Below are 23674 nucleotides of genomic sequence, written 5' to 3'. Positions count from 1 at the left end.
ACCCACAGTCAGGCAGCCCTGAATTATACATGAATACAAATAATGATGCAAACCCCAAAATACCTCCTTTCATAATGCAAGGTTGAACCGTTCCTTTGGATAATGACAATACTTTACAGAGTGAAATTTTGTAATGGTTTACATGTGTGTGTTTGTCAACTATTGAAGCATGCCTACAAAACTGAACTGAGGAATTTTTCAGAAAGGAAATAATCAAAGAGGCCTCCAGAGTTGGCGGGAGCTCAGAGGAGCCCTTCGAAGGAAGAAGTGTGACAAATGCTTGCAAAATATAGGCATAGTTAAGGTATCCGTGATTTTAGCTAAAAAGAGAATGTATAGCTCTTTTGCTTGCCTTAGAAAATATTGCTTATTTTTAACAATCAACACCGTGAATTCTTCCTTAGATTTCTTTAGTGGAATTTATGTAACAGAATTTAAATCTAGGTTCATCTTATCCAGAGATACTGTTTATTAGAAAGTGAAAGAAAGTGAAGTCGCTCAGTTGTGTTCGACTCTGTGACCTCATAGACTGTAGCCTGCCAGGCTCCTCTGTCCATTGGATTTTCCAGGCAAGAATACTGGAGTGGGTTGCCACTTCCTTCTCCAGGGGATCTTCCTGACCCAGGGATCGAACCCAGGTCTCCCACAGTGCAGGCAGACTCTACCATCTGAGCCACCAGGGAACTGTTTATTAGAAGCCTCATGTATTTAATTTGTTTTGACATTGATTTTCTATGTTCAGGGTCCAGAGGACAAGTCTGAAGTTGTCAGTAGAGTGAAAATGGGATCTAGAATCTTCAATTGAAAAGTATCTTTAAGCTCATTCATGACAGCCTCCTGCCATTGTACCCACAGCCAGCCTCTGCCTGGACACTTGGCAGACAGGAATCACGTGGTGAGTCTCGGTAATGGAAGGGCATCCCTCAGGAAGGAAGAATCTCTACAGGTGCAAAGGGCAACAGTGTTCAGTGGCTGCTGTTTAATCTCACTGTCAGGTTTTGAGCATTTGGGGCTAACTATACATTTATCCATGTATGTGTATTCTTTTATGCTTTCCCTTATACATTCTTTTATTATAACAAAAGTGTATCGTGCTCACATAACAATACAGATTTCATTTTTTTTTTTTTTTGAAGCCACAAGAACTTTATTAAAACTGAGTGGTTCTGTTTGCACAGCGTTTAGGAGACCAGTGGGAGAGTAAGCAGGGGTCAGGCTAAAAGAGTCTTGGATATAAGGGATTTTGAATTTATCCTGTAGGCTTGCTGATGCTATAAATCAAGCACAAACATGACACAAGCAGACTGTCGCCTCTCCTTGTCACAGAGCCGTGAGCGTTCCTCTGTTACAGCATTCATTACAAATGCCTGGGTTGAGCATCCTTTGAACAATACAGATGTTGCAAGGATAATGAGAATAACCCTTTACTAGTCTTTCCTAGCATTTTTCATAAATAATTTATTGTACATTTACTCTGCTTTACTATTGTCAATTACAAGTTTCTTGAGAAAGCTTATAGAGAAGTTAGTCCTAAATTTTTCATGATTTACATATATAGATGTATAAAATGCAAGTGTTTGATATCATACTAAATGCATGTTCATTTCACAACTTTCTTTTTCAGGCAAATAACATTTAAATTAAAAACTAAGAACTCTTTTGAAAAGGGAAAAAAATATTCTACAAACTTACAATCAACTAGTTAATCCAATTGAAAGCTAAATTGTAGCCTCTTGACAGCCAATGAAATAAGGAAATCAAGACAAGTTTTACATTTCTCATTATGTGATCAGACAAAGCCAACATGGTTTTGAAAAGAAACGTTTTCCTGACACTAAAACATAGAATACATTAGAATACATTAATACATTAAATACACATAAAATACATTAAACTGATCCTCATACATGTTCAGGAATATAAGACAATCAATCAATCAAATAATGTCTTTCACTGGGATTTTGCAAAAGTGGAGAAAGATTCTACATGTGACTGTATGGCTCTTCCTCTGCAACAACAAAATACCAAAAAACTCAAAACTTAAGTTGTTTTGTTGCTGTTCACTCATTAAGTCATGTCTGACTCTTTGCAACCTCATAGAACGAAGCTCGCCAGCCTCCTCTGTCCTCCGCTATCTCCTGGAGTTCGCTCAAATTCATGTCCATTGATTCAATGGTCCTGTCTTACCACCCCATCCTTTATTGGCTCCTTCTCCTTTTGCCATCAATCTTTCCAGCATCAGAGTCTTTTCCAATGAAAAGTTATTCACATCAGGTGGCCAAAGGAGTGGAGCTTCGGCATCAGCATCAGTCTTTCCAATGAATATTCAGAGTTGATTTCATTTAGGATGGACTGGTTTGATCTCCTTGCTGCCCAAGGGACTCTCAAGAGTCTTCTCCAGAACCACAGTTCAAAAGCATCAATTCTTTGGCACACATCTTTCATTATGGTCCAACTCTCACATCATTACATGACTACAGGAAAAACCATAGCCTTGACTATATGGACCTTTGTCACCAAAGTGAAGTCTCTGTTTTTCAATATGCTATGTTCACCATAGCTTTTCTTCCAAGGAGCAAGTGTCTTTTAATTTCATGGCTGCAGTCACTGTCTGCAGTGACTTTTGGAGCCCAAGAAAATAAAGTCTGTCACTGTTTCCATTTTTTCCCCTCATCTATTTGCCATGAAGTGATGGGGCCAGATGGCATGATCTTCATCTTCTGAATGTTGAGTTTTAAGCCAGCTTTTTCACTCTCCTCTTTTGTCTTCATTAAGAGGCTCTTTAGTTCTTCGCTTTCTGCCATTAGGGTGGTGTCATCTGCATATCTGAGGTTATTGATATTTCTCCCTACAATCTTGCTTCCAGCTTGAGCGTCATCCAACCCAGCATTTCACATGATGTACTCTACGTTTTATAAGTTAAATAAGCAAGGTGACAATATACAACCTTGACGCACTTCTTTCCCAATTTGGAACCAGTCCATTGTTCTATGTCTGGATCTAACTGTTGTTTCTTGACCTGCATACAGATTTCTCAGGAGGCAGGTAAGATGGTCTGGTATTCCTATCTCCTGAAGAATTTTCCACAGTTGGTTGTGATGCACACAGTCAAAGCCTTTAGCGTAGTCAAAAGCAGATGTTTTTCTGGAATTCTCTTGCTTTTTTCTATGATCCAGCAGATATTGGCAATTTGATCTCTGGTCCTCTGCCTTTTCTAAATCCAACTTGTACATCTGAAAGTTTTCAGTTCATGTACTGTTGAAGCCTAGCTTGAAGGATTTTGAGCGTTACCTTGCTAGTATGTAAAGTGAGTGCAATTGTGTGGTAGTTTGAACATTCAAAGGCAATGTCCTTTGGGATTGGAATGAAAACTGACAAGAGGAATTCACACCACTAGCTAGCTCTTCTCTGCAGACTTCTAGAAGTCCTCAAAGAAAGATGGGGATGGGTCAAGAGGCAATGAGAAACTCACACTCCTGGTGCAGCCTGGTGGAGAGGAGCTGCAGCCTCTGAGATAAAGACATGATGCTCCATCCAGACCTTCTCTCCCTCTCCACTGCAGAGCTTAACAGAATCAAACTAGAAACCAACAACAGAAATATGATATCTGGAAAATCACCGAAAGTTTGGAAATCGAACAACACACTTCTAAGTAATCCCATAGGTCAAAGAGGATGACACAACAGGAATCAGATTAGATTTTGAAATGAGTGAAAATAAAATTAAATATTAAATTTAATTAATATTAAAATTTGTAGGATGCAGCCAAAACAGCACTTAAAAGGAAATTTATAGTGTTCAATGCTTATGTTAGAAAAGACGCAATGTCTCAAATCAGAGACTTAAGGTTATATTTTAAGAAACTAGAAAAAGGAAAGCAAATTAAACCCAGTGCAAGCAGAAGAAAAGAAATAATAACGTTAACAGCAGAAATCAATAAAACTGGGGACAGAAATACAATCAGGAAATTCAATAAAACCAAATGTTTGTTACTTAAATAGTCAATACATCTGTTAGACCGAAGAGGGCAAAATAGAAGCAAATATTATCCATTCTAGGAATTTGAAAAGGGAATATCACATTGTTAAAAAATAGTTGTTCAAACTTCAGGATGTATATACTCAGTGAGGGAAAAGCCCTCCAACCAGTCATTCATACGAAAGCTGAGGAACTGAATCACGTTTGTTCCGATAAGCCTGTTCTGGGTCGTGTGTCCATCACTGAACCAGGGGGTGCAAAGTGTTGACTGGCTTCCTCCAGGACCCATGCTCAGTCCTAAAATCTGAGACAGAGTCAGCCTCACCTATGACCCATGGCCTGAGAAGGATAAAGTGGATGTAGGCTGCCAACAAAGAGGTAGGTCATACTCAAGAAAAGATGAGCTGTCCAGGGACTTCCCTGGTGGTCCAGTGGCTAAGACTCCGTGCTCCCAATGCAGGGGACCCAGGTTCAATCCCTGGTCAGGGAACTAGATCCCATACACCCAACTAAGAGTTCACATGCCTCAAGCAAAGATCCCACATGCTGCAACTAAGACCCGGCATAGCAAAGTAAACAATACTTTTTTTTTTTTTAATGATGAACTCTCCATAGATGGGCAGATGGTGGGCAGAGACCGTCTCAGAGTTTATGGTAAGGAGAGTGGAGCATTCTTGGGAGGGCTCTTGGTTCCATGGAAGACTGGCTCTTCCATATCTGTCAGAGCATTGTCAGGATCAGAAGTGACAACCTTGCTGCGCTCCAACACCCACATCCCGATCCCAGAGTTGACTGACGGTTCATTCCTGTGGCTCCCTGTCAAATTTCCCCAGAAATGGGGAGCTCCCGACTTTGCAATCCCTAGGGACAAACTGGAGGCGGTGGTAGTTGGCAGCTAGGGAAGAAGCTAACCAGGAGAGATTCAGGATATTTTCCATGAGGGGTCCCCTCTCATTGCCCGTGTCCACTGTGTTGGTCTCAGCCATCAGCATAGTTAGGGCTTTCAAGAGACCCATCTTATAAAAAGGGCCACCTTGCACCCAAAATGAGATGTCGATTTGTCTTTTCATATCCCTTGCCTTTGCCAGACACAAAGAAGAATGGGTAAGAGACATAGGGCTGTTTTCCTCAGTTTAATTTATCAAGCAGTTGCCATGTGAACAGTTTTGTAATTAGCATTTCTTTCCTTGTTTCTGGGGGTATAATTGTGCTTCAGATGGCATACATCATCTTTTTGGCTTCATTAAAAAGAGCAGCGGTTTACTTATTAAATGGCACATGGTGTGCAGGAATTGAATGTTAACTGTCAGAATAGAACTGATTTTGTTAGAAGTACTGTTCCACTCCCAGTTATCAGAAGCCAGAACCTGGTTCTTTTCTCCAATTCCAATTCTTTTCGTATTCATTTAGTAAAGATGGCAGGAAACACAACACCCAAGCGGTATCTAAATTATGAATAACTCAGCTCGGATTGGCTCATATTGGGATGGGCCTCTGGATGCTTTTGAATTGTTGTTCTCTAGCTGTCAATAAATACCAGTGTGAGAATAAACTCATTAGGAACTAAGATGGTAAATGAGAAGAGGATGCCTAATGTATGGCAATGGGTAAGTCAATGGGCCATTGCTTAATTATTCAATGTTTCAAATGCTGAATTGCTTTTTCTATTGGCACAATAACCTTTGAAGTTAAACATTTCAAATTAGAAAAATGTCAGCACAGGATGGCAGTTGAGAAGAAGCCATGTGTAAATAAAAAGAATGCTATGAGTAAAGGGAATTTTGAAAGCAGGGCTGAACAAGAAAGGCTCCAGCCGTGTCCTCCATTGGTGAAGCTATTGGTATTGGCCCAACTTCAGGGACTGATAGCTGGGATTTTTTGCCTCATGGACAAGTTCAAAGGGCTGAGGGCTCCTCCAGCCACTTTCCAAGTGAATGACCATTCCTGGAGTCTGGGGGGTCAGGAAGATGGTGAGGAGGTGCAGGTGATGGGCTATTCTGTAGACTTCTGCAGACTTCTATCTTCTCTAGGAGCAAAGGCTCACAAACACTGGGGTTCCAGGACATAACTGGGGTTCAAAATCAGCATTTTAGACTGTGAAAAGAGGCTCTTGCAGACAGAACTCATTGGGATCCATGGGGGCCTGGAACTGGTGCAGATGTAGCTCTGATGCTGGAGAAAATCCTCGAGAGGCCCTTGGACAGCAAGGAGGTCAAACCAGTCCATCCTAAAGGAAATCAGGCCTGAATAATCATTAGAAGGACTGATGCTGAAGCTGAAGCTCCAGTACTTTGGCCACCTGATGCAAAGAACTGAAAAACTGACTCAATGGTAAAGACTCTGATGCTGGGAAAGATTGAAGGCAGGAGGAGAAGGGGACGACAGAGGATGAGATGCTTGGATGGCATCACCGACTCAATGGACATGAGTTTGAGCAAGCTTCAGGAGATAGCGAAGGACAGGGAAGCCTGGTGTGCTGCAGTCCATGGGGTCGCAAAGAGTCGGACACGACTGAGCAACTGAACAACAAGCTCTGTATCCAGCCTGACACCTGAGTGTGGTGTGTCCAAATGAAACCTCCCCATCAAGTGTCTGGTTCACTGGGGCACATCAGCACACTCACCCCTACGATGTCAGTGGGAACTAGATCTCTGGCCCTGCTGACACACATTTTTCAAAGCATGATTCCAGTTCCAAAGACTGTGCTGTGGGCAGGTGCTCTGAGATCCTAACATCAGCCAAAAGTAACAGTCAGACCATCTGATGGGGAGGCTTGTGGACTTGGCCTCTCCAGGCATCAGAGTCTTGCTCTTAAAGCTGCATCTTGAATCCAAGACATTAGGAGGTGTTTCCTGTGTAAGTCGTCAAATATGGTGCCGTGTTGATGAAACCCCCACCCCTAAACACACACAAAACTCTGAAGAAGCTGACAAATGGCCTCTCAGCTGTGTCTCCCCATGGTCTGTCATCTCTGACCCATGTTCTTGTTTGCTTCAGCCAGTGTATCTCTATAGCCTCTTGGCAATAAATTTAATTTAATACAGCAGGGGAGAAATTTTAGGCCAACCCCCCCCTCCAACATTCATTTATTTGAGGGTAAACTCAAAGGAATTCTCTTGTTTTTGAAATTATTAAAACAAAATTGCAGGCTTTGTCTTGATATCCATCTTTTGGCATTAATGTTGCCTAGAAACTACCTCCCAGCGTTGGCTGGCAACTCTATTTTCAGGTCAGGAAAGTTTTCTCTAATACCTTTTATTATTGTATCACTCTCATTTCTAGGGCATTCTTTGTTGGGAGTAGCTTTTATTTGCGGACAGGATCACTTTGATTAGTTCTCTGCCTCTATTATCTTATTTTTCTCATCTTTTTAATCTCTTTATTCATTTCCTCTGTGCTCTTAGGAGGTTGCTCAAGTTTATCTCCAGCTTTGCTGATTTGATTTCCCTCAATAACGGGCTTGATTTTTCCCCCCCCTCTCAGTATGAATTTAATATTTGCCTCCATTCTTTCTATCTACAAGCTTGTTTCTGGGGCTGTTCCTTTATTATCTTTCTATGGAGAATTAAATTGGAGCTGCGTCTTCTGAGTCAGACAGAGAATACTGAGTGGGTGTTTTCTAAAAATTCTCTCTGTTTAACAGAGTACATATGTCTGTTTCACGGGAGCACTTTTCTCCTGAGGGTAGGGAGCTGGGTCCAGGACCCAATCACCTTTAGGGCCAGACTGACATCTGAAGTGAGCGGAGATGCTGGTGGAAGAACACTGAGAGAGGCTCTTGTTGACAAGCATCAGCAGAAGCTGAAGATCCCTATTTCAAGGTGAACTGTTCTGAATGAAATGTTAGGCCAACTTGGGGAGGCCCAAATGCAACCTGCTTCCTGGCCAGGGTTCTACCCCTAAGCCTGTTTTCAGTGTAGCTGCTGCAGAAAGGCCTTCTCCTGCGCACAGAACTTTCCACAAGGTTCCATTTGTTCCCTGCTGACTCACCCTGGAGGAAAGAAGGCTTTCCCAGGCCCCTTGATGGGGGACAGAATGCACAGATGGGTCGGGGTCCCCCACCCATCTGCCTGGGAGCAGACAATTGGTGTCAGAAGACGTCGCCTGTAAAACAAGAGTAAGAAAAGTGGTGATCGAGACCATGGTTCACACATGGCACTGACTGGGTGCCAGGCAGGCCAAGGCCCCCTTTGGATGCCACCCTTCCTCATGAAGCACTCAGCGAGGGGTGGGGAGTGGTCGATTCCCCCTAAGTGTTTGTGATTTTCATTGTTGTTGCTGATATATTCATATCCGGAAGCCCCAGGTCCTGTTGCTCTGAGAAGTGATTAGTACAGCTCCAGGGACGCACCTGGCAGCATCAGTGCTGACGCCCCCCTCTCCTCCCCCCTCCTCCTGCTGCTCCCCGCTCCCCTTTCCCTCCACCCCTTCTTTTTCTTCTTCTTCTTCTCCAAGTCCTTTTCCTCCTCCTACTCCTGTGACCAGCAGCACTTTCCCCCAGGATCCCGGGGCCAGAGCACACAGACAACAGCTGGGTAGGCTTTTGACCAGTAATAAGAGCAGGCACTGGGCTAGGTGCTATGCACCAATGCTTTTTCATTTTTTGCAACCAACTTGCAGAGCTGGGAGAGGTTTTTTCTTCCTCATATTCATGTAGAAAAACGAAACTGAGGCTCTGTGAGGTTAAATAAAAGATTTATAACTGGACTGAATAAGAGGACAGAAAATTCCATATTAAATTTAGCGAGGCAGAGGCTGTTGGGAACCCTGAAAGCAGCAGTTTGAATGGAATGACAAAGGTGGAAATCACATTAAGATGGACTGCAGAGGAAATGAACATTTTTATATATGGCAAAAATAATCATAGGGAAGTAAACAAGCAGACTATAAGCTAAGAAAACAATTTATGATGTAGGAGGGACATAAGAGTCATCACACTAATCTACAAAAGTCTTTTATAAAAGTGAGAAGACACTTGAGAGTCCCTTGTTCAGCAAGGAGACCAAACGAGTGAATCCTGAAGGAAATCAGCCCTGAATATTCATTGGAAGGACTGATGATGAAGCGGAAGCTCCAATACTTTGGTCACCTGATGGGAAGAGCCGACTCACTGGAAAAGCCCCTGATGCTGGGAAAGATGGAGGGCAAGAGGGAGAAAGGGGCGACAGAGGATGAGATGGTTGGATGGCATCATTGACTCAGTGGACGTGAATTTGAGCAAACTCTGGAAGATAGTGAAGGACAGGGAAGCCTGGCGTGCTGCAGTCCATGGGGTCAAAAAGAGCTGGACTCGACTGAGCAACTGAATGACAACAACAAAGTGAGAAACAAAAAAATTGTAGTTAAATACAAAAATAGTTAATGAATATGGTCAGGCAATACATGGAAGAAATCCAACCCGTTGATAAACAAGTTTGAAAAGCTGAAATTAAATCTGATCACCTATTTTCACTTGATGATACAAGCCAGGTTTAGAGAGGATAAAAAAAGAGATAAGATTTCCTTCTTGCTGGTAGGAGTATGAAACACTATAACCTCTTAAAAATGTAATCGAGAGCATATTTTAAATTTTAAAACATTTATTTCCTTCACTGATCAATTCTGCACTTATGAGTATTATACACTCATGCCCATAGGGTGGGTCGGTGGTGCCATTTCCTAGCTTGTAATTCTTAGACAAATTAATTTCAACCGCCCTCAGTTTCCTCATCAGTAAAATAGGGATAACTAAAGTACTCAACTCATGAGAATGTTGTGAAAATGCCAGCTTCTCCCTAAGTCACTGGGTTCTGGTCCCCAAAACTGGGTCCTCAGAGAAGAATCTGACCTCATACTGGGGATTTCCTCCAGACTCCTAATGATCATTTTTGATTCTTCTTTTTGCAGAGATTGGCGTCACCCTTGCTGTCTGCCTGCTTACTTTCCCCTTGGGAAGCCATGTTGAAATAAATATCTCAGTCTGACCCTTCTGGCTCTCTTCCCAGCCTCACCAATCGTGATAAAAATGCACCCGACTTCTGGTGATTGGGTGCTGCCACTTCATCTATTATTTTGGTTTCTGTGGTTCCCACTGCTGTCAGTGAACCCAGGTCTAAAGGCATCTCCCATCACCAACACAGGTAAATGGAGGAGAATTACCTCTGTGCCTCTCAGTGTTCCTGGACCCCACCCCGCCGCCAGGCAGCACACCTCTTACTGCACTGATGGCTCATGTCCCCTCAGGGACTTCCTGGGAACATTGTTGTCTGGTAGGTTTTCTGTCTTATATCCTGTGTAAGATAGACCTGGCTTCTCCAAAGTCTCTCTTGGATTCCCCATAAATTCAACAAAGCCTCTCAACTCTGGCTAAAGGAAACTTGAATAGTCCTTGGCCCCAGGCTCCTGGCTTTGGAGTGGGACCAGCTCCCACTCCACTCTACTCCCAGTAAAGTCCCTTTGATTTTGGCTAAGCACCCACTTGGGGCTTCCCTGGTAGCTCAGTTGGTAAAGAATCTGCCTGCAATGTAGGAGACCCTGGTTCAATTCCTGGGTCAGGAAGATCCCCTGGAGAAGGGATAGGCTACCTGCTCCAGTATTCTTGGGCTTCCCTGGTGGCTCAGATGGTAAAGAATCCGCCTGCAATGTGGGAAACCTGATTTCAATCCCTGGTCAGGAAGATCCCCTGGAAGAGGGCATGGCAACCCACTCTAGTATTCTTGCCTGGAGAATCCCATGGACACAAGAGAGTGGTGGGCTACAGTTCATGGAGTCGCAGAGAGTTGGACATGACTGAGCAAATGAAGCTGAAACTCCAGTACTTTGGCCACCTCATGCGAAGATTTGACTCATTGGAAAACTCTGATGCTGGGAGGGATTGGGGGCAGGAGGAGAAGGGGACAACAGAGGATGAGATGGCTGGATGGCATCACTGACTCGATGGACGTGAGTTTGAGTGAACTCCGGGAGTTGGTGATGGACAGGGAGGCCTAGTGGGCTGCTGTGATTCATGGGGTCGCAAAGAGTCGGACACGACTGAGCGACTGAACTAACTGAGCAACTAACACACATGGCCTTGTGTAAGTGTTGAGACATTTTTTTTTTTAAATCACTACTTGGAAACTGTTCTTTTTCAGAAATCATTCTCATCCAGCCTCGTGAAGTTTCCACCTACACACGTGCCTTCAGGAACGCTCCTCCTCAGAACAGACATGAGGTATCGCTACAGAGGAACACTCATGTAAGGAACGTGGAAAACCCTATAACACAGGCATTTGCAGTACTGAGCAGAAGGTGAAGAGACTCAGTGCAATTACCATGAGAAAGCCTTGGATGCCTAACAGCCATGAGGATTTATCCTGGAGAGAATGTCCCACTGAATGTCACAGGACTGGCAAGCCTCCTATTTCCCCACATTCCATAAACTGTGAAAACTCACTGCAGAGAAACTTGTGAGCGTAAAGAATGAGGGCACACCTTTGCTGGCATCTCTCACATTAGGAAAAATATGAAATTTCTGGATACAAAATCTGGGAGTGGATTAATTTTGGAAAATCTTCCAGCGATTCCTGGCTTTGCTGACTTGTAAGAAGCCACGTGAGAGGGGGACCCCAAGAAGGCCCTCAGTATGAGATTGTTTCAGCTCTTCTCTGAGTGGCCATCGAATAATTTAAAGTCAGAACAAAAAGTGTAAATGTTGCATGTGGGATTACCTGTATCAGCGTCTCATCCTTAGGCTGGGGCACTAGGTCACTGATGCTTGATCTTTTTATTAATACTTAAGTGTAAACATTTATGTCTGTGTCTATGCCCTAAAATGGGCTTTCCCAGTGGCCCAGCAGTTAAGAATCCACCTGCCAATGCAGGAGTCACAAGAGATGTGAGTTTGATCCCTGGGTCAGGAGGAGCCCTTGGAGGAAGAAATGGCAAACCACTCCAGTAGTCTTGCCTGGAAAATCCCATCAACAGAAGATCCTGGTGGGCCACAGTCCATGTGGTTGCAAAGGGTCAGACACAACTGAGCGACTGAGCACACATACTCAAAACTAAACCTTCAACTATGTTTCATTAAAAAAATAAAAGTCTAGGACATCCTGGCAGTCCAGTGCTTAAAACTTCGCCTTCCAATGCAAGGGGTGCCAGTTCGATCCTTGGTCAGGCAGCTAAAAATTCCACATGCCTGTTGGCCTAAAAAGCAACACATAAAACAGAAGCAATATTGTAACAAATTCAATAAGGACTTTAAAACTGGTTCACATTAAAAAAGTAATCTCTAAAAAAAAGTCTGATTTTCAGTCAAAGACTCAGAGGGATGCCTACACAGATTTCTGTGCCTCATTACTGGGTAGCTCCTCCCTCTCAGGACCCTAGCTCACAAGTTCTCATTATTTTGCAGTGGCTTCTTGGCTCTGCCAGAGTAGCAGGTTCTGCTGGAGTCTCCCCTCCATGACCTCGGTCCTGGGAAGGAGCCCCAGTGATGACAGGGTCGCCTCGCTGGCTACCCCTTCCTCAGGGCTCGGTTGCTACATTCTGAGCTGTCCAGTCTGACAGCTATGTTCTGTATTTTGTCCAAGTCTCTAGTTGTCTACTGCAGGAAAGCTGTTCTGACCACTTCCTCCCTGTGGCCAGAAGCAGCAGCCTGGAGATTTTCTATTTTCTATTACACGTTCTAATGTTGCTACTGGTAATAGGGTTGTTGCTGTCTTTTAAACACTAATTGTCTTGAAATTTTGCCAAACTCTCCTATTAACCTCCATGGCTTATCTGGACCTTCTCTTAAGAATTATTTTTAATAAACTATTATATGCAAATGAATATAGTGCTTTGTCTTCCTTTCCAAACCCTATACTTCTTATTTCTTTTGCTAGGCGCCAGAGTCCATTTTTGAATGGTGATGATAAAGGGTACTCTTCCTTTGTTCTGGACTTCAGTGCTGATGCGTCTAGAGACCATCCTAATGGTTAGTTAGGATTAATCCCAGTCCAAACGCATTAGGATTAGTAGAGCTATAGGCTTTTAAAGTTTCTTCTTATTCCCAGTTCCATGAGAGTTTTAAAATCACAAGTGTGTGTTACTTTGTGACCGTCCTAGGTACTTCTTTTTGGATTTTCCTTTGCTTTCCTATTATTCTTTTAACATGAATGTACTTCAATAATACATTTTCCTCTTTTGAAATATATATTCCTGGACTAAATCTGCATTATGTTTTTTTATACAGTGTAGAGTTTGATTTGCCAAATTTTTGTTTAAAATGATCATAGCTTAATAAATGAGAGTGGTCCATCTTTTCTTTCTACTCCCTGGTCCAGCTGGTGAAAAGGATTCCTGTCAATTTTTCAAGTGGATTTGGAGGATTTCCTTGTTTTTTCAGTCTCTTAAACTATTGTTTAAAATAGGTATTTTAAAATTAATTTATTTATTTTAATTGGAGGCTCATTACTTTACAATGTTGTAGTGGTTTTTGCCATACATTGACATGAATCAGCCATAGGTGTACATGTGTTCCCCATCCTGACGCTCCCTCCCACCTCCCTCCCCATCCCATCCCTCAGGGTCATCCCAGTGCACTAGCCCTGAGAACCTGGTCTCATACATCAAACCTGGACAGGCGATCTATTTCACATATGGTAATATACATATACATATTTAAAAGCAGAGATATTACTTTGCCAACAAAGGTCTGTCTAGTCAAGGCTATGGTTTTTCCAGTGGTCATGTATGGATGTGAGAGTTGGACTGTGAAGAAAGCTGAGAGCCAAAGAATTGATGCTTTTGAACTGTGGTGTTGGAGAAGACTCTTGAGAGTCCCTTGGACTGCAAGGAGATCCAACCAGTCCATCCTAAAGGAGATCAGTCCTGGGTGTTCATTGGAAAGACTGATGTTGAGGCTGAAACTCAATATTTTGGCCACCTGATGCGAAGAGTTGACTCATTGGAAAAGCCCCTGATGCTGGGAGGGATTGGGGGCAGGAGGAGAAGAGGACGACAGAGGATGAGATGGCTGGATGGCATCACAGACTCGATGGATATGAGTTTGAGTGAACTCCGGGAGTTGGTGATGGACAGGGAGGCCCTGTGTGTTGTGATTCATGGAATCACAAAGAGTCGGACATGACTGAGTGACTGAACTGAACTGAACTGAATATACATGTTTCAATGCTATTCTCTTAAATCATCCCACCCTTGTCTTCTCCCACAGAGTCCAAAAGTCTGCTATTTACCTCTGTTTCTCTTTTGCTGTCTCACATATAGGGTCATCGTTACCATCTTTCTAAATTCCATATATATGTGTTAATATACTGTATTGGTGTTTTTCTTTCTGACTTACCTCACTCTGTATAACAGGCTCCAGTTTCATCCACCTCACTAGAACTTATTCAAATGCATTCTTTTTAATAGCTGAGTAATATTCCATTGAAAGTGTGGCAAAGTGTACCATTGAAACACTGGATTCTCCTGTCTTTTAAAACAGAAATCTTTTGATTTCCAACCAGTACATTGTTTTTTTTTTAATGTATTTCATTTTAACAAAAATTCCTAGGACTTCCCTAGTGGTCCAGTGGCTGAGACTCTATGCTCCCAATGCAAGGGGCCAGGGTTCAATCCCTGGTAGGAGACCTAGATCCCACATGTCACAACTCAAAAAAGAATCCCACATACTGCAGTGAAGATCCTGAGTGCCAAAACTGGGACCTGGCACAGCCAAATAAATAAATATTAAGAAGAAAAAAAGAATTTCTATTCCCTTGTGATTTGGTGTTGGCAACAAAGAAGCAAGCAAGATGGCCTCAAAGACCCAGGAGACAGAACAACAGAGAGATGCTCTTCCTTTCTCTGGGAGAGGTATTGCTTCAAGGTCATCTCCCCAGGGGGTGGCATTCCATTCTCTGGTGGTGGTCAGGGAGGGGGCATGGTGAGGGGTGGGTGGTGGCTGCTAGACAAATTTCCCCTTAAGTACCAGGTGCAACCCCCAAAACTCCTGTCCAGCTGTTTTGCCTCCCTAAGAGCCTGGCACCCAAGCCTTCTCTGTTTATACCTCACACACCTGATGCTTCTTGCTTTCGCTCCACACAAGATGTCACCAGGAGAACCAGTGCCCTCGCTGGAGAGGAAAGCTCCAGGTGTCCAGTGGCGTCAGCTGCCCCCAGTGTGGTGCTCTGTGAGGTGATGAGAGACCAGGAACCATGTGTCTTCCTTTCTGTGTTTTTTTGTCTTTCTGGATTTTGCCTTACAATGTGACACTGTGAAAGGTATTCCGAGTTCTATGTTTAATTGTATTTGTCTGGAAATCTTTGTATTTTTACTGTCATCAGATCTGTTGGTATAAAGTTGCATGCAGCACTCTCATGGTTTCTAAATAAATCCAGTCCACTATACCATCGTTCTAACCCCATTTTTATTCCTTGCTTGTTTTCGTATCTCTTTTTCCCTTTTAAATGATCAGTGTTATTTTACTGACTTTTTAATCAACTGGCTTTTGATTCTATTGATTCTTTTTATTGTTTATTTTTCATCTTATTAATATCCGCTTTTTTGTTTTTATTTTCTTTTTATATTTTTAGGCTTGAGTGCCTTTCCTGTTAACTTGAAACAAAACTCATTTGTTTAAGAACTCTATTTTTAATAAATGCATCAAGGCTATAATTTAAACCCCAAGTACCAATTTAGCTATATCCTTCAAGTTTTGCAATATATAGTATTTTCATGCTATTCAGTTTTAGATACTCTATAATTTTCACTGTGAATTTATCCATAATCCATGAGTTATTAATAAATGTATGTTCAAGTGTCCCCATTTCTGGGGAGGAAAAAGTGTTATCTACAAAGGTCTTTTATTGTTTTTTTTTCTTTTATTGTTAGTTTCCAGTTTTATTGTTTTATGCTTAGCAAACATGATTTGCATTTTATTGATTCTCTGAAATTTTTTATAAATTTCTTTGCAATTTAATGCATAATCAAGTCTATAAAATCTTTGTTGTGTTCTTGAAAATAATATCTACTGTATGTTTGGAGTCATGGGAGATTTTATATAAATTCTGTCCATTTTAATTTTATTGGTTGTAATTTTTATCTTGCATGCTGAAGGCCAATTTCTAATACAGAAGTGTTGAAATCTCTCTCAAGGTTTAAAGTTCAGTATATTTTGAAGCGGCATGGTTAAGGCATTCAAATACGTGATTCTTCTGATTGAGTTGTTCCTATTAGCAATATAGAGTAATATATTTAGTAATATATAGTGTCCTTCTTCATCCCCCCTAATATTTTTCTACTTTACTTTTTATGAATAAAGCATATTTGTTGATTTTTTATTTATTGGCTGTGCTGGGTCTTTGTGCTGCATGGTCTGGTCTCTAGTTGTGGCAAGCGGGGGCTACTCTCCCAGTTGTAGCCTTGTAGTCTGTTGCAGTCTGCAGGCTTCCCACCACGCTGACGTCTCTTGCTGTGGAGCACAGGCTCTGGGACATGTGGGATTCGGTAGTTGCAGCACGTGGGCTCTGGAGCACAGGCTCAATAGTTGCAATGCATGGACTTAATTGCCCCGCAACCTGTGGGATATTCCCAGACAGGGATCGAACGTATGTCTCCTGCATCGGCTGCTGCTGCTGCTAAGTCACTTCAGTCGTGTCCGACTCTGTGCGACCCCATAGACGGCAGCCCACCAGGCTCCCCCGTCCCTGGGATTCTCCAGGCAAGAACACTGGAGTGGGTTGCCATTTCCTTCTCCAAAGCATGAAAGTGAAAAGTGAAAGGGAAGTCGCTCAGTCGCGTCCGACTCTTCACAACCGGATGGACTGCAGCCCACCAGGCTCCTCCGTCCATGGGATTTTTCAAAGCAAGAGTACTGGAGGGGGGTGGCCATCGCCTTCTCTGCAGGCAGATTCTTTACCTCTGAGCCATGAAGGAAGTCCTGCTTTTTACTTAAAATTCTCTTTCATCTAATAGTAATATTGCTATCCTTTTATTGCAATGTTTGTAAGGCACATCTTTTCCTATCTTTTTATTTAAACATTTCTGTGCAGTTTTATGTTTCCTTGTGTTTAAGTAGTATTAGCTACAATTTAAAATGCTTTTACCTGCCAATCCCTATCTTTTAACTGACAAGTCTAATCCATTTATGTTTGTTGAGATTATATGTTTAGACTAATTTCTCCCATCTTATGTTGATTTTCTACTTACCTTCTTTCCTCTTTTCATTTTTGTCTTTTTCTTCTTTTTACTGAATTAATGAAGTTTTCTATAGTCACCTTTCTGTTTTTCCCCTCTATTGATGAGTCATATTTATATTTTTATTAACCTAGTGATTGCCAATAAAGTTTTCACTTAACCATAAGTTTTTTTTCCTAGAAAATTCTACAGTAATTCACTCTATCCTATCTCAAATTATGGCAAGAATTTTGTCATACTTATGCCCCTTAAAAACCCTAAAGTTTTATTATTATCCATAACACTTTTTATTTTATCCTATTTTAAAACACAGACACCCAAATTACTTCTATAGTCAATAATAGGCTACACTTCCTGCTGTATTTGTATTAATTTCTGGGCTCATCTTTCCTTCAAGTATGCCATTGTACCTCCTGCACCCAAACTTTCCTTGCTGAATGTATCAATGCTGTTAGTGAAATGTGACAGAAAATGCCTTTAACTTATTAAATAAAAGAAATTTATGTAAAAGATATTAGGATATATAGGATGGATAAACAGTAAGCTCCTACTGTATAGCTCAGGGAACTATATCCAATATCCTGTGATAAAATAATGGAAAAGTATATGAAAAAAGAGTATATGTATATATATGTGTGTGTATATATACACATAAAATATATGTGTATATATATGTGTGTATATATATATATGTGTGTGTGTATATATACACACATATATTATAGCTGACTCACTTTGCTGTACAGTGGAAATTAACACAAATGAACACATTGTAAATCAACTATACTTCAAGCACTGAAAGATATATACAGTCACGTGTAAAATAGTGGGAAGTTGCTAGATAACACAGGGAGCTCAGCCTGGCACTCTGTGATGACCTAGAGGGGTAGCATGTAGGGAGGGGAGGGAAGCTCAGGAGGGACGAGATATATATATATTGTATATTTAATTGTGACTAGTTCATGTTGTACAGCAGACACCAACACAAAACTGTAAAGCAATTTTCCACCAATTAAAAAATGAAGTTGAAAACTAAATCAACTATATTTGAGTAAAATTAAAAATACATTAGGTAGGAGGAGGAGGACACAAGGAGGCCAAGTTTCCAGGAATCATGGACAAACCCATCCTAAGAGCTGATCAGATGGGAAAACCGCCTCCACTGCCCGCAGTAGGCACTGAATAGGGCAGTTTCCGCAGCGGCCAGGTGTGTGAGGACCCAGAGCTGGCTGCAGCTGCTGCCTCTCAGACCGTCCCCCTGAAGGGTGTCACCTTGGGAGCCCACCCCCAAGACGGGTGGTGTTATACCTCCCTGCTACAGGATGGGGTATGTACATAATTTTGCAGAATTCTTATGGACAGGAAATTTGTGTCTTCTCCTCCATTTACTTATTAATTAAATCATTTATATCAGCATGGATTCATGGGTATTTACCATCTACTTTGGATTATAATTCAAAGTTACTTAGACCTGGGTTCAATCTCTGGGTTGGGGAGATCCCTGGGAGAAGGGAAAGGCTATCCACTCCAGGATCTGGCCTAGAGAATTCTATGGAGAAGTCCGTGGGGGTCACAAAGAGTTGGACACGACTGGGCAGCTTTCACTTTATTTTCTTGTTTGAATTGCTCCAACTTTGGCTATAGGGAGCTCTTTCACTTGGTTCTTGTGGCTCTTTGACATAAATTTATTATTTTGTTGCTTCCTTACCCTCTGGCTCTGCAAAATGCTCACATTCATCTTGGTATTTCCTGCTGCAGGCTTGGAATGGCATTTCCAAGGAGGCTTGGTTCCTGGTATTGAAAAATGGTAGAAGCCTGATATTCTGCAGTCCAGGGAGTCACAAACAGTCGGACATGACTTAGCGACCGAATGACGACAACAGTTAGAACCTAAGATATGGGGTGATGTAAACTGTTCCAACACCTTTTAGAACCTGTCTTGGGACTGAAAGTGAATGACAATAATGATTTCTAATCATAACTCCGTGTTTAGTTTTAGGACTTAGAGACAGACGCGTCTCTCTTCTTCAGCAGCAGCATTAAACAGCAAGCTAACACCACTGGGAGGCACACGACTTTCTCCCAGGACACAGTAGCTATTCCGTCTTCCTTATGTAGCAACCATGTAACATGTACCTTTGTGAGAAAGATACTCACAGTTTGGGGTGAGAATTGCTTGAGAACAACAGTTCATGGTCACAACTTAGCATCTTTGTTCTGACAGAGGTTAAAAAAAAAAAGTTGTTTAAGGTCAGTGATGGGTTTCCCTGATAGTTCAGTTGGTGAAGAATCCACCTGCAATGCAGGAGACCCGGGTTCTATTCCTGGGCTGGGAATATCTGCTGGAGAAGGGATAGGCTACCCACAGTAGTATTCTTGCACTTCCTTTGTGGCTCAGTTGGTAAAGAATCTGCCTGCAATGCGGGAGACCTGAGTTCAATCCCTCGGTTGGGAAGATACCCTGGAGAAGGGAAACGCTACCCACTCCAGTATTCTGGCCTGGAGAATTCCAAGGACTGTATAGTCCATGGGATTGCAAAGAGTCGGACATGACTGAGCAAATTTGACTTCACTTCACTTCAAGGTCAGTGATACTGGAGCAGGCAAAGGGGAAATCTGAGTGAGAGTCTCCCACAGCTCGTAGAATTTAGGGACCTTTCCTGCGCTGTCCTAGAGGAGAGGAAAGGACAGTCAGAAGATGTTGCAGGAAGAGATGGGAGTGCTGGCAGCGGGTAGACGGAGACACAGCTGTCTCAGAGAGAGGATGGGGCAGCTCCGGGGGTGAGGGGGACATTTGGTAAAGTAAGTGGGTTCATAAAAGACCAGCATGGGGAAGCACCGTTATAGAACTTATGGAAGTGTCATCCAGACAAGGCAGCTGCTTAAACGGGCCGTGCTGGTTGGGGCTACAGGAATAGTCGTGGACGCCTCAGGTCATCTCTAATGGCTCAGACGTCATGGGTCAGCTCACAGGTGCCCCATTTCTGGGCCCCTCAGCCTGCCTGACACCCGTGTGTTCACTTTCACTCTGGAGGAAAGGATGTACACAGAAAATTGATCCCAGTGGGGAGCACAGCAGCAGAAAGGGTGAGCTGGGAGGTGTTCTGGAAGGGTGAAGGATATGAGCTGGATGCGGGAGGTGTCCACTGAGAGCTCCCGGAGGAGGCTGACCTGAGAAGGACGCTCAGGTGGGATGAGGAGAAGCCAGGAGTGCTGAGTGTGGGACGCGGCGATGCAGAGCCATCAGCTCAAGCATCAGGTGGACGCCCGTGGAACAAGGCCCACCCGACACGGGTGCTGAGTGAAAGCCATTCAGAAAGCGTCTCTGTCCTCAAGCAAAGGGCAGAGGCTGAGGTTCAAAGCAGCTTGGGTAAAATGGATCAGCTCGCAACAAGAAAGTGTTGACCTGGGGAATGCCAGAGTCCTGGGCTCACATGCAAGCAACAGGACCTTAGACAGTTAATTAACCTATCTGGCCCTCGGTCTTCTCATTTGATAATGAGATCATTTTTAGGTCCTCTCCTGAGTCAATAATTCTCATTTTTGACTGTGATCCAGCATTATATCAGCAATTTCTCTACCAAGATGCAAGCCATGGGCCAAGGTTCGTCATCTTGAAGCAGAGGGTCTTGGTCTTGGGTCACACCAGTCTCCAGGGGATTTACTTTTTAAAATTCCTCATGTGGTTCCAATAAGTGTCCAAAATCAGGAATCATTGCCCGAAACCAGTGGTTCTCCAACTTGAGCATGCCATCAGAATATATCTGGAGGGCTTTTGGGACATGAGACACTGGGTCCTTCCTCAGCTTTTCTGACTCAGTAGGTCCAGAGTGAGACCTGAAAACTGGCATCCTAACAATCTCCCCAGTGATGTGCTGATGGCATATCATTTGGATAACATTAAATGGAAACACTTCTTGTTCCTAAGTAATGGAGCAGGATGGTGTTTTTGTATCTTTGTATCTTTCTTCCTTCCTTCCTTTCCTTTCTCTCTTTCCTTCTTTTTTTTTTTTTTTTTTTTGGACTCAATACAGGGAAACTAAAGAACATTTTGTTAAATGTGTGTTAGATGTTATTGCTAGCACGCAAAATCCTAGTCAAGGTGATCTTGATCTGAATCTCAAGGAGTGACTTAGTAACTGCAGTTTAATTATACCTGCCTGGAGGAAAGCTGTGAAAGCCGGCGAGGACTGGGTGTAGGGAGATTAGAAGGAAGCGGACCACACAGAGGTCGGCTGTGTGTGTGTGTTGATCACTGAACAGGATTGGGGGGGGGGGGGGGGGGCGGTGCATCTGGAGCTCACAGAGGGATGACCAGACTTCATGTGGTCATCACACCATTGGTTCATCGTTGCTGTTGTTCAGTCACTTGGTCATGTCCGAGTCTTTGCTACTCCATGGACTGCAGCACGCCAGGTTTCCCTGTCTTTCACTATCTCCTGGAGTTTGCTCAAACTCATGTCCATTGAGTTAGTGATACAATCCAACAGTCTCATTCTATGTCTCCCCCTTCTCCTGCCCTCAATCTTCCCCAGGATCAGGGTCTTTTCCAGTGAGTCGGCTCTTCACATTAGGTGGTCAAAGTACTGGAGCTTCAGCATCAGTCCTTCCAGTGAATATTCAGGGTTGATTTCCTTTAGCATTTACTGATTTGATCTCCTTGCAGTTCGTCATTGGTGAGTGCCAATTTGTGCTGGACACTCTGCTAGGGCCTAGATTTAGGCAAGCACTAAGATAGACTTGGTCTCTAGTGGGCAAGATGGATGATTGGATGATCAAACAAGTAATTATGATAATGAGAGGTTATGACCAAGGATTTGCAGGAAGGTGTGGGGTTACATTGTAACCAAGCTGATTATTATCACTGTCAGCCCTTTAGAGAGGAGAACTGAGATGGATGAGTGGGCGGCTAGATGGAAGGAAGAGTAGATGGGTGGATGAATGAATGGACAAACAGAAGGAAAGAGTAATAAAGAAAAAGGGAAGGAAAAAAGGCTGATCCAAAAGTCAACAGCAGAATGTCCTTCAGTCCTGCATCCATTAAGCACACTTGTCACGTCTGCTGAGCCCCTCCTGTGGAGGCTCAACTGTCCTTGGGCCCGTGCATCTTATGCTTTATCTTTTCCCTTCTTTTTGGTTGCAAAAATCACCACATAAAATTCACCATGTCAGCCATTTAAAGCATACAATTGAGTGGCATTTAATATATTTATAATGTTTCCCAACCATCACCACTTCCTGGCTCCAGATCATTTCATCACCCTCAAATAAACCCCACCCCATTAAGGTGGTCACTCTCATCCCTCCATCTCCCAAGCTTCCTGTCAACCACAATCTGCTTTCTGCTTCTGTGCATTTGCTCCTTCTGGACTTTTCACATAAGCGGAATCACATCATACATATTTTTTGTAACTGGCTCACTTCTCTCACCAAGCATCATGTTTCCAAGGCTCATCTGTATTGTAGCATGTGTCAGGACCTCATTTGTTTTCATGACCAAATAATATTCCACTATGTGGGTGAACCACATTTTGTCTGTGCGTTCATCAGTGGATGGGCACTTGGGTTGTCTCTACCATTTGGCGATTGTGAATAGTGCTGTCGTGAATGTTCATGTACAAGTTGTTGTGTGAACATGTGTTTTCACTTCTCTTGGATTTATACTTCTAAATGGAGAGAGTGGTAATTCCGTGTTTAACTTACTGATGAAGGTTCCTTTTTTTTTTTTTTAATGCACTTCAGATTTAATTCTGGGTATGAAAATCTGATGGATAAGGCCAAGGATCTGTGCTCCATGGTGGGGGTGTGACGGCCCCAGTTCTGCAGGTTATGCCTCTCTCCCAACCCATCCTCTGTGGGCACATCCCTAACTCAGCAAGACACGCCTGCCATCAGCCAGCTGCTGCCCAGGCTCACAGCTGAGTAGTGGGCCTTAGGAGGCTAGTTCTTGTCCAGCTGCATATGTGGTCCATGCGCATGTAGCATCCTTTAACTTTGTATATTTCAGTGAATGCTGTCTCATGTTTTGAAGGGAATGAATGAGATATCAACCGACATCAGACAAGCTATTTACCAAGTGAAGTAAAAATTCCCTTCCAAAGAGTGTTCGAAGCATCTTTTGTAGGAAAGTGGTATGAGATGTTTAGGATAGAAAAAAGATTGAAAACATTTATCATGACAACTTCCAGACTTCTTTCCAGACGAAATGTAATACAGATAACGAGTTTACTGCCGTATTCAGGTGGGGGTGAGTACCGCCAACTGAATGTGATGACTTCTTTTATCTCCTCTTGGGGAGGCAGTGGGGACATGCCATGTCACCCCATTCCTTGGGAGGAGAAGATACACAGTGTTCATCTTCTCTCAAAAGCACAGAGTTTCTGGCAACATATGGGCAGCGAAACTCACTCAGGCCTCAGCCCTGCCGTTTTAATTACTCCCTGACTGGCTACCAACAGAGGCCCCGGGGGTCCACACTGCTACTGACTCCCTCCACGCTCCTGCAGGCTCATCGTCCACACAGCAGCTGCTGCCGCTCCTCACAACGGGTGGGGCT

General features: G+C 43.0%; 1 non-coding gene across 1 annotated transcript; it reads left to right on the top strand.

The window, feature by feature from the left end:
• The first annotated feature begins 4395 nt into the window (after positions 1 to 4395).
• TRNAG-CCC (transfer RNA glycine (anticodon CCC)) lies at positions 4396 to 4468 on the top strand. The gene has a single exon. It is a non-coding gene; the product is annotated as a tRNA-Gly (tRNA).
• The last annotated feature ends 19206 nt before the right edge of the window (positions 4469 to 23674 follow it).

The sequence above is a fragment of the Bos indicus genome, chromosome 3 (assembly GCF_029378745.1).
Source record: "Bos indicus isolate NIAB-ARS_2022 breed Sahiwal x Tharparkar chromosome 3, NIAB-ARS_B.indTharparkar_mat_pri_1.0, whole genome shotgun sequence".
Taxonomy (NCBI): domain Eukaryota; kingdom Metazoa; phylum Chordata; class Mammalia; order Artiodactyla; family Bovidae; genus Bos; species Bos indicus.
Note: the sequence above shows the minus strand (reverse complement) of the source record. Positions and strands in the feature narration are given on the sequence as shown.